We start from the raw sequence: 6,156 nt of genomic DNA, 5'->3' as shown, positions 1-6,156 counted from the left end.
AGATCTGTGTACATATATTTATTAGATCTGTGTGCGTGAGACCAAAACATAATGTGATCATTCATTGCAATTCATAGTTTTCAGTCATGTGATTGCTCTGACAGGCAAAACATTGTTAAAACCTGGGAATTTTCTGGAGCTACTGCACAAGCTGGTCAGATTTTCTACTTTTACAGCTCATTAGTGTTTATATCACCTCACAAAAAATGAAAAACAAAGGTATGCAAACAAACAGCAAGACTTAGGCTCTTGTGACCCGTATACAGCATCCGCTGCTTTATTTACATAGGTAAAAACAGCGACAGCTCTGCCGGAGCTGAACTTTGGGGCTGTGTACACATACCTTGTGGAGAATCCATCTCGTTACACTGCTAACAAAAAGAAAGCGTAGAAAAGTACAGACAGCTATCTGTACATTCGATCAGGGTGGGTCAATAATGTAATTGTTTGAAAGGTGAAGGAGAATAAATTCTTAATTGTCAAAGTGTAGTTGAGTTGTCACGGTCGTGGGGTGGAAAGGACACAGGCGCAGAGTAGAGGTAGGGAAGGTAATCCATGTTTAATCAAACAAAAGAAAGAAGGACTCCAACAAACAAAAAGGCAGCAACCAGTGACGTGGGTCTTCCTTACACAGGATACACAAAACCAAAATGAACCACGCCTTGGGGCCTAACAAACTAAACTTAAATAGGGTCCCCAATTGGAGGAAATAACTAACACCTGCCTCCAATTGGGGAAACCAAAAAAAGGAGTAGAGGTGGCTAAATGCCACCTCCTGTCCTGTCCCGGCTATGCCCCGAGCCCAGCGCAGAGATGGCTAGGGGCACAGCCGGGACGTGACAGTACCCCCCCCCAAAGGCGCGGGCTCCCGACCGCAAGACCGGGACGACCACACACGGACCGGCGGAGGCTCAGCGCCCGGAGCCGCCGGCACAGGCCGGGGAGGCGGAGCCGCAGGGACAGGCCGGGGAGGCAGAGGTTCAAGAGACGGGAGAGCCGGCGGAGGGACAGGAGCCGGCAGGAGAGCCGGCGGCGGGTCGACAGCTGGCGGAGGAGCAGGAGCCGGGGGAGCCGGCAGAGGGTCGACAGCCGGCGGAGGAGCAGGAGCCGGGGGAGCCGGTGGAGGAACAGGAGACGGGGAAACCGGCGGAGGGTCAGGAGCCGGCGGAAGAGCCGGCGGAGGAGCAGGAGACGGGGGAGCCGGCGGGGGAATAGGAGCCGGCGGAGGAGCAGGAGCCGGGGGAGGCGGCGGAGGGTCCGGAGCCGGGGGAAGAGCCGGCGGAGGAGTAGGAGCCGGCGGAGGAGCAGGAGATGGGGGAGTCGGCGGGGGAATAGGAGCCGGTGGAGGAGCAGGAGCCGGGGGAGCCGGCGGAGGGTCCGGAGCCGGCGGAATAGCCGGCGGAGGAGTAGGAGCCGGGGGAGCCGGCGGAGCCGGCGGAGGGTCAGGAGCCTGCGGAAGAGCCGGCGGAGGAGTAGGAGACGGGGAAACCGGTGGAGGGTCAGGAGCCGGCGGAAGAGCCGGTGGAGGAGTAGGAGCCGGTGGAGGAGAAGGAGCCGGGGGAGCCGGCGGAGGGTCCGGAGCCGGCGGAAGGGCCGGCGGTGGGTCCGGAGCCAGCGGAAGAGCCGGCGGAGGAGTAGGAGCCGGGGGAGCCGGCGGAGGAGTAGGAGCCGGGGGAGCCGGCGGAGGAGTAGGAGCCGGGGAAGCCGGCGGAGGAATAGGAGACGGGGGAGCCGGCGGGGGAATAGGAGCCGGTGGAGGAGCAGGAGCCGGGGGAGCCGGCGGAGGGTCCGGAGCCGGCGGGAGAGCCGGCGGAGGAGTAGGAGCCGGGGGAGCCGGCGGAGGAATAGGAGACAGGGGAGCCGGTGGAGGAACAGGAGCCGGCAGAGGAATAGGAGACGGGGGAGCCGGCGGGGGAATAGGAGCCGGTGGCAGGTCGGCAGCCGGCGGCAGGTCGGCAGCCGGCGGAGGAACAGGAGCCGGGGGAGCCGGCGGAGGGTTGACGGCCGGCGGGGGAGCAGGAGACGGGGGAGCCGGGACAGGCGAGGGCGCCGCTGAGACCGGGACCGGCGAGGGCGCCGCTGAGGCCGGGACAGGCGAGGGCGCCGCTGAGGCCGGGACAGGCGAGGGCGCCGTGGGATGATGGGGGGGCTCCTGGGCAGGTGAAGGCGCTGCGGGACAAGGCGGCCAGTCAACCGCGGGCTCGGGCGGCGGCGGCCAGTCAACCGCGGCCTCGGGCGGCGGCGGCCAGTCATCCGCGGCCTCGGGCGGCCAGTCAACCGCTGGCTCGGGCGGCGGCGGCCAGTCATCCGCGGGCCCGGGCGGCGGCGGCCAGTCATCCGCGGGCCCGGGCGGCGGCGGCCAGTCATCCGCGGGCCCGGGCGGCGGCGGCCAGTCATCCGCGGGCCCGGGCGGCGGCGGCCAGTCATCCGCGGGCCCGGGCGGCGGCGGCCAGTCATCCGCGGGCCCGGGCGGCGGCCAGTCCACGGCGGGTCCTGGCGGCGGCGAAAACAGGGCAGCGGGAGGAGCTGGCGGCTGAGGCCACTGGGCAGCGGGTGGAGCTGGCGGCTGAGGCCACTGGGCAGCGGGAGGAGCTGGCGGCTGAGACCACTGGGCAGCGGGAGGAGCTGGCGGCTGAGGCCACTGGGCAGCGGGAGGAGCTGGCGGCTGCGGCCACTGGGCAGCGGGAGGAGCTGGCGGCTGCGGCCACTGGGCAGCGGGGGGCGCTGGTTGCGGCTCCCGGGCAGCAGGGGGCGCTGGCTGCGGCTCCCAGGCAGCGGGGGGCGCTGGCTGCGGCTCCCAAGCAGCAGGGGGTGCTGGTGGCGCTGGCTGCGGCTCCCAGGCAGCAGGGGGCGCTGGCGGCGCTGGCTGCGGCTCCCAGGCAGCGGGGGGCGCTGGCTGCGGCTCCCAGGCAGCGGGGGGCGCTGGCTGCGGCTCCCAAGCAGCGGGGGGTGCTGGTGGCGCTGGCTGCGGCTCCCAGGCAGCAGGGGACGCTGGCGGCGCTGGCTGCGGCTCCCAGGCAGCAGGGGGCGCTGGCTGCGGCTCCCAGGCAGCGGGGGGCGCTGGCGGCGCTGGCTGCAGCGCTGGCGGCGGCTCCCAGGCAGCGGGGGGCGCTGGCTGCGGTTCCCAAGCAGCAGGGGGTGCTAGCGGCGCTGGCTGCGGCTCCCAAGCAGCAGGGGGTGCTAGCGGCGCTGGCTGCGGCTCCCAGGCAGCAGGGGGCGCTGGCTGCGGCTCCCAGGCAGCAGGGGGCGCTGGCTGCGGCTCCCAGGCAGCAGGGGGCGCTGGCTGCGGCTCCCAGGCAGCGGGGGGCGCTGGCGGCGGCTCCCAGGCAGCGGGGGGCGCTGGCTGCGGTTCCCAAGCAGCAGGGGGCGCTGGCTGCGGCTCCCAGGCATCAGGGGGCGCTGGCTGCGGCTCCCAGGCAGCGGGGGGCGCTGGCGACGCTGGCTGCGGCTCCCGGGCAGCGGGGGGCGCTGGCGGCGCTGGCTGCGGCTCCTGGGCAGCGGGGGGCGCTGGCGGCGCTGGCTGCGGCTCCCAGGCAGCGAGGAGCGCTGGCTGCGGCTCCCGGGCAGCGGGGGGCGCTGGCTGCGGCTCCCGGGCAGCGTGGGGCGCTGGCTGCGACTCCCGGGCAGCGTGGGGCGCTGGCGGCGCTGGCTGCGGCTCCCGGGCAGCGGGGGGCGCTGGCTGCGAGAACCGGTACGGCGGGTCCCGATAGCCCCACCAGTCCTCACATCTCCCTACACCAGGGAAAGCCCTCATAGGCCCCCCCGGCGTTGTTGCCCGACGCCTAGGAGCTGGCACCGGGCAGGGCTGGGGCACCTGGACTACCCCACACGTGAGCACGGGTGGCACGGCCGCGTCCTTCCATTCCGCCTGCCCCCACAGCACCCCGCCAAGAAATTCTTGGGGCGGACACACGGAGGTTTGCTTACGTCGCCTCCGTCGACGTCTCCTCCGGGGTGGATGCTGTGGAGGCCTGGTGTGCCGCAGAGGACAGTAGGGGTTCTCCTCCTCCTCGGTGTCGCTGTCCGGCCAACCGAGGAGTTCCCCTACCGTCCATTTCTGCTGTGTCTCTTGGTGGTGGTTCATTCTGTCCTGGTCGTGGGGTGGAAAGGACACAGGCGCAGAGTAGAGGTAGGGAAGGTAATCCATGTTTAATCAAACAAAAGAAAGAAGGACTCCAACAAACAAAAAGGCAGCAACCAGTGACGTGGGTCTTCCTTACACAGGATACACAAAACCAAAATGAACCACGCCTTGGGGCCTAACAAACTAAACTTAAATAGGGTCCCCAATTGGAGGCAATAACTAACACCTGCCTCCAATTGGGGAAACCAAAAAAAGGAGTAGAGGTGGCTAAATGCCACCTCCTGTCCTGTCCCGGCTATGCCCCGAGCCCAGCGCAGAGATGGCTAGGGGCACAGCCGGGACGTGACATGAGTGCTGTTTTACCTAAATAACTGTTGGTTCTATGGGTGGTCAGTGTAGCGTAGTGCACCCAGTACAGGTGCATCTTAAAAAAAAAATTGAATAAAAATAAATATTTGAATATCGTGGAAAAGTTTATCAAAAAGTGACACCTTCATATATTCAAGATTCATTACACATAGAGTGAAATATTTCAAGCGTTTTTTGTTTCAATCTTGATGATTACGGCTTACCGCTCAAGGAAATCAAAAATCCAGTATCTCAAAATATTAGAATAAAAAATGTATAATAGAGAAATGTCGACCTGAGAGGAGCCCTAATCAGCTAATGAACTCTCTGAGGCTATAGTACACACAACCACAACCATGGGGAAGACTAATGACTTGACCGACATTGTTTTGCCCGCCATGTGGGCATTCCCATATGCCATGACGTCGCGTGATAACTATCTATTGAACCTATGGGGAGCTCTGCTATTTTGTAAGCACCACCCAAGTTTTTTTTTTCAACCTTATCATTGTATTACACAGCCATCCACCAGAGGGAGCCGAAGATATGCTTGTACAATGGAGATCCTTCTGCATTCTGATCAATGAAAGGGTGGGAACTGAAAAAAGTGATATAAACATGATATAAGCAGTATTCAAAATCAGCCACTGTCAGCTTGTGAGGATTAACGTTACCAGATTGAATAACCCTGAAGTACTTTTGTATCTGCCAGTGATATTCTGAAGGGTCTAGATTATATTGCTTCTAATACTCTTTAAAGGATTCAGAAGTTTTCAGAAAATAGTCAAGGAACTGGCCGAATCTGATTCCACCACTGGGATGTCAGGACAGAAGGAAGCCAGGAGGAAGCCAGGAGAGTGTGTGGCCGAATGGTTGACATGGGAGAATATGACGTTTGGAACAATAGACGGCCTGCAGTGTTATAGATAAGACACAGGGGTTTGACAAACAGAGAGCCTCAACAACAGGGAGTAACACAAGTCCAGACATGACAAGTGCATGTTTTAGTAACTGTGCCACTTCCTGTGAAAGGTCAAACACAATGAATTTGGTGGAACAGGATCAAGTCACCAGCTTGAGGTTTGTGGAGAAAAAGAGTGTGTTGTCCAAGGTCAGCTCAGTCTTGTCAAGGTTGAGCTTGAGGTCTCCACAATACTTACAGGCCGATCCCTTTAAAGAACACTTTTTTTTTTTTGAAACGTGATGCAGAAGTGAGAATATGGCCAGAATTTAATCGTTGCACTGGAACTTAGAGACACCAACAAAGTTGCCCTAAATGGACTTTACATCTTGATCCATAGGTGTCAGTAGAATACAGTAATGTACTTGAATAAAAGGGTTAGGGCTACTGTGTCTTTTACCCAAATTATATGCAAGTCACAATCTCAGTGTACTTCCCAGTCATATATACAGTATGTAACATATACACTGGCAAAATGCTGGAGAAGTGCACTGATAAAATTCATAAAAGATGGGATGATAGTTTTGTTCTTGCTAACATGCACATTCGTAATAAAATGTTAGCTAAGAAGAACAATTGTTCCACTGATAAGTTATATTAACTGGATAAAACAGTGTCCTGAAAATAAAATGCTCTTACACCTTAAACAAATTAGTGTTCTATTAATTTTCCTGCATCTACAATCACACAACACACTCTGTTCAGAAAATTCATACGAACAATTCAGGTCTCCCTGTTGAGAAGAAATTACTAAATACTACTA

This window comes from Esox lucius, chromosome 10, assembly GCF_011004845.1.
Source record: "Esox lucius isolate fEsoLuc1 chromosome 10, fEsoLuc1.pri, whole genome shotgun sequence".
NCBI classification, from domain to species: Eukaryota; Metazoa; Chordata; class Actinopteri; order Esociformes; family Esocidae; genus Esox; species Esox lucius.
Note: the sequence above shows the minus strand (reverse complement) of the source record.